The 6,622-nt window shown below is 44.1% G+C and overlaps 1 protein-coding gene across 1 annotated transcript in view; it reads left to right on the top strand.

Annotated features, from left to right (window-relative positions):
- The window catches only part of TSNARE1 (t-SNARE domain containing 1), a 356,177-nt gene extending 350,966 nt beyond the window's left edge, over positions 1 to 5,211 (top strand). The window contains exon 12 of the mRNA XM_083449087.1: positions 4,834 to 5,211. The gene's annotated coding sequence lies outside the window, so the exon portion shown is untranslated. The remainder of the gene's footprint in view (positions 1 to 4,833) is intronic.
- Positions 5,212 to 6,622: the final 1,411 nt, after the last annotated feature.

Below are 6,622 nucleotides of genomic sequence, written 5' to 3' on the forward strand. Positions count from 1 at the left end.
CATGCCGTTTCCTGAACCTTTCCATTTTTTCCAGACATGTCTCCCACCCACATTTCCAATGTGTGCTTGTTTTAAACACTGCACAAAAGCAATCTCGCCGTGATCCTGCCTATGCTGGAATCAAATATATAAGCTGGGAGCTGCACCTGAAAGACACTTAAAAGGAAAAAAAAGTGTGTGTTTTATCAATGCCCCAAAGTACAGTAAGTGATGCTGGCAGCTACAGTGGTACCTCGGGTTAAGTACTTAATTCGTTCTGGAGGTCCGTACTTAACCTGAAACTGTTCTTAACCTGAAGCACCACTTTAGCTAATGGGGCCTCTTGCTGCTGCCACGCTGCCAGAGCATGATTTCCGCTAACCCAGAAATAGTATCTCGGGTTAAAAACTTAGCTTCAGGATGAGAACAGAAATCACGCAGCGGTGGCATGGCGGCAGCGGGAGGCCCCATTAGCTAAAGAACGGTGAAGGTTAAGGTTAAGAACGGACCTCCAGAACGAATTAAGTTCTTAACCCGAGGTACCACTGTATTTATTGATTTGGGGTTTTCTTTTCCCCTCAGACTCCCCTAAATGCAATACATAAATTCAAAGATTTCTATGCTTAAAATGCTGCCGTTTTGTGTGTTTCCTCTAATAACTTTGGAGCTTGACCAGGAGGAAATGCTCTGGCTGGTGGTACTGATGTAGAACAAAATATCCCTGTTTTCCTCTGAGGAATGTTGGAGGCTATGACATCATAATTAAAATTCAGTAGGACTGAAGATTGGGATGCAGCCTTCAGACTGTCTCAGCCATCCCTGTGCCAGGAGGAGTGGACCACAGAGAGCAACAGCAGAAGGGAAAAAGAGGACTCCAAAGCCCCACATCCTCCCAACTATAGAATTAAGCTCATTGTAGTGACAGGGTATCACCATCACCCTGATAATTTACCTGTCACCATTGCCACAGATGAAATATCCTCCTGAGATGCTCAGTTCACAGAGCGACACAGCGATGGATGTTGCAGCCATGTTCCCCTGGGAAATCTCTGGCATCTGGAGACTCAGCATGCAGAACAGACATGACTTCAGGGGGAGAAGTAGCAGCATTTACCATTTTCTATTCTTCCTCTCTCTCTCTCTTTTGCCTCGTTACAATATTAAAGATATTTCTCCGAATAACAAATAAGCACAATATCCACAACCTGCCCTTTGACTCCAGATGCGTTTCCGTTTGCAAGAGCGAAACGCTCCGAGGGAATTGCTGTGTTAGCTTTTACCTCTCCATTCCTAAATCCTGCTGGAGGGGCGGATTTTATTTTTTTCTAATACATACTCATAAAACAGGTAGCAAAAAAGGAAAGAAAAGCCAGTTAGTACTTACTTTCCCTCCTCTGTATATCTGCTGCACTTTTCATGTTTTATTGACATTTCAACACATTTAATTGGCCTCTTTTAGAGCTCTTTAACCCACTCACCTCTACTTTTCTGGACGACACAAGGAATATGTATTTTAAAATGTTGATTTATTTATCGGTTGTGAGTTATCAAGTTCCCCACCTATGCAAGGTTTTCAATACAGTGGTACCTCTGGTTGCGAACGGGATCCGTTCCGGAGGCTCGTTTGCAACATGGAAAGCCCGCAACCTGAAGCACAGTATCTGCGCAGGTGTGCAGTGTGATTTGGCGCTTGTGTGCATGCACAAAGTGCAATTTAGCACTTCTGCGCATGCGTGAGCGGTGAAACCCTGAAGTAACCCTTTCCAGTACTTCTGGGTTGCCGCAGGACGCAACCTGAAAAAACGTAACATGAAGCAAACGTAACATGAGGTATGACTGTATCTAGGGCCCCCCATAACAATGGCCCATTCCATTCATGGAAAACTGCTATATAGTAAGTCAGACCATGGCCCATTTTGCTTTGTGTAGACTACCATTTCTACACCATGGGTTTGGAAATCCTGTGATCACAGAATCATAGAATCAGAGTGTTGGAAGAGACCCATAAGGGCAATCTAGTCCAACCTCTTCAATGCAAGAGTCACAGCTAAAGAATCCCCATCAAATAGCCATCCACCCACTCTTTAAAAACTTCCAATGAAGGTCCATCACCTTCCATGGGAGTCCATCCCACAGTCTAATGTCTCCTACTGTGAGAAAGTTATTCCCAATGTTTAGTCAGAATCTCTTTTCTTATAATTTGAATCTCTTGCTTTGGGTTCTACCCTCTGGAGCAGCAGGAAGTAATCCTCCTCCATCTTCCACATGACAATCCTTCAGATATTTGAAGATGGCTATCATGAAGATGGCTTCAAAGGGACACGGGTGGCGCTGTGGGTTAAACCACAGAGCCTAGGACTTGCTGATCAGAAGGTCGGCGGTTCAAATCCCCACAACGGGGTGAGCTCCCATTGCTCAGTCCCTGCTGCTGCCAACCTAGCAATTCGAAAGCACGTCAAAGTGCAAGTAGATAAATAGGTACCACTCTGGCGGGAAGGTAAACGGCGTTTCCGTGTGCTGCTCTAGTTTGCCAAAAGGAGCTTAGTCGTGCTGGCCACATGGCGTGGAAGCTGTACGCCAGCTCCCTCGGCCAATAAAGCGAGATGAGCGCAGCAACCCCAGAGTCGTCCGTGAGTGGACCTAATGGTCAGGGGTCCCTTTACCTTTACCTTTATCATGTCAGCTTTCAGTCTTCTTCTTCTGCAGGCTGAATGTCTGGTCCACCAGATACTCCCAACTCCTATCATCTCTAACCACTGGTCATGCTGACTAGTGTTGATGGATGCTGAAGCCCAGCATCAACTAGGGGCCTCCACGTGTTCCCCATGAGAGGTCCCTTTTAGCCAAGATGTCAGGAATTGAACATGGGCTGTGCAAAGCATATCCTCTAATGGCCTCTCGCCAAATTATATGTGTGCGTAAATTTGTAGGCTGCTGTAGGCTGCTGTGCCTTTGAGATGATGAAGGGGAAACTCTTCCTTTCATGATTGCTTTCATAAGGTTGAATGACTAAGAACTGACAGACCAAGCCTAGGGCTTGTGTGCGTGTCTCTCTCTCTGTGTGTGTTTCTGGGATTCTCTTGAATGTCTGCCAGTTGGTTTGACAAGAACCCTTCAAATAAACAGATGCATCACTCCGTATAAAATGCACTGTTTCTAAATGATTGCCACAGAGCAATTATTTTTTGTGATAGTGTGCAAGTCTCCTTTGTGAGTGTGCTGCATGCGTTTACCCCCTTTGCATGATACATACTTATAATGCACTGGGGCTTTTCAATGTTTTTGCACTGCAGGAAATGAAGAGCAGTTTGGCATAAGTGAGCCGTGATCAGTTTAGCAATGACGGGGTGTGTTTTCATTGACTTTTTAAGAACCTGAGGGATCCCTCGCTCACGTTAAATTTATTGCAACGACAGCCTGCAAAGACATTCCCTTTACCCCTGATCCAAATGAAATCTCCACGTGAGCAGAGATGCTGCAGAAATTTGGCAGGTTTGCTCCCAGACAGAGATAATTGTGTTTCCGCTGGTGCAGACAACGATCCTGTACCTACTTTCTGCCTAACTCTGTCCAATTTATTTGCTCCTGGGAAAGGCATTATTGGCAGCTGGGAATATAAACACCTGTTAAAATTAGCCAGGGGTTGAATATATGCACGGAAGAACATTCAGTTGTGTGATTTCCCCCCACCCACCTGCATTGTGCAGTGGTACAGCTCAGACACCTGCTGTCTGCAAGAACTTAAGAATGCAAGAAGCACTTTGCTGGATCGCACCAGAGGCCTGTCTAGTCCAGCATTGTGTTTGCACAGTAGTCAACCACATGCCCCAATGGGAAGCCTGCAAGGATAGAATTGGGACCCTGAGGACCATCTAGTCCAGGCTTCCTCAACCTCGGCCCTCCAGATGTTTTTGGCCTACAACTCCCATGATCCCTAGCTAGCTGGATCAGTGGTCAGGGATGATGAGAACTGTACTCTCAAAACATCTGGAGGGCCAAGGCTGAGGAAGCCTCATCTAGTCCAAGCATCCCCAAACTTGGCCCTTCAGATGTTTTGGGATTACAATTCCCATCATCTCTGACCACTGGTCCTGTTAGCTAGGGATGATGAGAGTTGTAGTCTCAAAACATCTGGAGGGCTGAGGTTGAGGAAGCCTCATCTAGTCCAACTCTCTGCAAATGCAGGAATATGCAGCTGTCCCATAGGGGGATCGAACCTGCAACCTTGGCTTTATCAGCACCACGTTCTAATCAACTGGCACTCTGATGGATAGTCTTTCTGCTCCTGGAGGTACTATACAGCCATCTTGACAAGTAGCTGTTGCTAGTCTTATCCTTCATGAATTTGTGAAACTCCAAACCTAGCCGAAAGAGCTTAGTTTTCTTACGTGTTCCCACAATCTCCCAAAGGAGAGTCCATGAACTACTTTTAAAAAAAAGAACCTTAATGTTTCATTCCTCATTGCAGTTCCAAGTCTCGCTAAATAACTTAACAGACTGCTTATTTTTGCTTTTGCCACTCCTTGACATCCAGCTAGCCCAATGAGTGGATCCTGATCTGACACTCTCTAAAGCCTTTATCCTGTCGAAGTCCCGCTGCGAAGGCCACCCGCCACTTTGGGTATTAGCATATGCCCGTCAGTCCTGTCTCTAAATCGGTGGGAGTTTTCTTATCAGCAAATAGCCCCTCCAGCTTTGGGCACAGGGGAAGGGCACCAAGTTAATGAAGTCAGCTTTAAGACAGCGTTGATATTTCGTTAGCTTACTGAGAGTTGTATTCGTACTAGCATTTTAATTCTAACTTCTTCGCCTTTTTTTCTTTTTCTTTTTTCTTTTTGCATTTTACTCTTTAAGCCCACAGGCATGCCAACTTGGAATGAACAAAATATATCGCTCTGTATCCACAGATAATGTCCATTCTGCAGCAGGATCACCGCAAATCTATGCAGTTATTCAAGCAATGTTTCGCAGCTCGGTGTAGATGCAAAGTAATGCGGCTTGTACTTGAGAAGAGACTGGAGTCTCGAACGTCACCAATTTGGCGGGGGGCACTAAGGGGATTAATGTATATGCACCTGTGCATTTTAAAATATATATTATCTGTTTCTGAATTGTTATGTGCTCTCTCTGATTTTATCCATGCTTCCCTTTCCGTTCCACTCTGTATAAAATGAAGCTCTGTATTACCCACTGACTATAATGGGAAAAATAAAAAAATGGCTATGACTTTTCCCCTTTTGGCCAAAGCATGTGAAATGTGCAGGCACAGAACGCCCCACCCGCAAATAGATCTAGGTTGCCAAATTGCAGACAAATTGGCTTTTTGTGGGTGAACTAGAACGGATGTACTTTCTTCCATAATCCCTTACGAGGTGGGATGTTTGGTGGGGTTTCTCTCTTTCTTTCTCTTTCTTACCTTAAAATAATTACAATATGGTTGAGTTTTGTATATTCTTGCTTGTACTTAAAAAAACTTTAACTTTGTGCCAGCATTTCCTTGCCAGTGATTGTTTGGGTCCTCATGTTGGATCTTACAACATGACACTGTCTAGAACAGGCATCCCCAAACTCAGCCTTCCATATGTTTTGGGACTACAACTCCCATCATCCCTAGCTAACAGGACCAATGGTCAGGGATGATGGGAATTGTAGTCCCAAAACATCTGGAGGGCCGAGTTTGTGGATGCCTGGTCTAGAATGTTGCCTGCTGAGTTCTGAAGAACTCTGGAGTTCAGGTTTATTTTTAAATCAGATCAACATATGATTTTTAAAAATATAAATCTCAAATGAAGCTGCTTTCTCTCTCTCAGTCAGAGAGGGTATTTTGCATGTTCTTACTGCACGGGGCCTTGAGACAAAAGACATGAAGGCACCTCCCTTCAAAATGGAGATTTGCAACTCAATACCTTCATCACATGATCTAAGGTTACAACACTCACATGTTAGCTACCAGATAACAGCCATTAGTTAGTTAATTATCAACTCAGCAAGAGCTCAGAATACTCTCCTTGGCTTTAATATAGCCCCATGGAAAATTCCTTTGTTAAACCTGCAGCAATATACCTTGATGGGTTTTTCATTTCTGTGTCAATTAAACCAATTGTAGTTAACAATGTAGCGACTGTAAGATTTCTGCAAATGAATGCAAATAGATCATAGAATCATACAGCTGTAGAGTTGGAAGGGACCCTGATAGTCATTTCATCCAACCCCCTGCAATGCAGAATATTCCATTCTGCCACACCAGGCTTAACACAAGGTTTATTTTTACACTTAACTTTCCATCCTTCTCTCTTCCAGGCTGTAGTTCTCAGCAATTTTTATAGCCAGCTGTAGAGGAGAGAGACAAATTTTAAACTCACTTTCAGAGAAGGCTATTATTGAAGAGGTATTAAGTAAGTTCAGCTGTGTCCATTTCAGTGTACTTTATCCCCCCCCCCCCATGCCTCCCTGTAGCCTCTCCATCAAATCTGATTTCGGTATTTGGTGCTAAATGTTGTTTTATGCCTCGTACTCATTTCATAAAAGGAGATAACTCGGCATTGCTCAATTGGGGCTGTGTTAATGCACTTTTTAATAACAGAGTGTCATGCATTGCTGCTTTTCAGCATTTACAGCTGTGATTAACATGTGGAATAATGTT

The sequence above is a fragment of the Podarcis tiliguerta genome (assembly GCF_965153285.1).
Source record: "Podarcis tiliguerta genome assembly, chromosome: 7".
Classification (NCBI taxonomy): domain Eukaryota; kingdom Metazoa; phylum Chordata; class Lepidosauria; order Squamata; family Lacertidae; genus Podarcis; species Podarcis tiliguerta.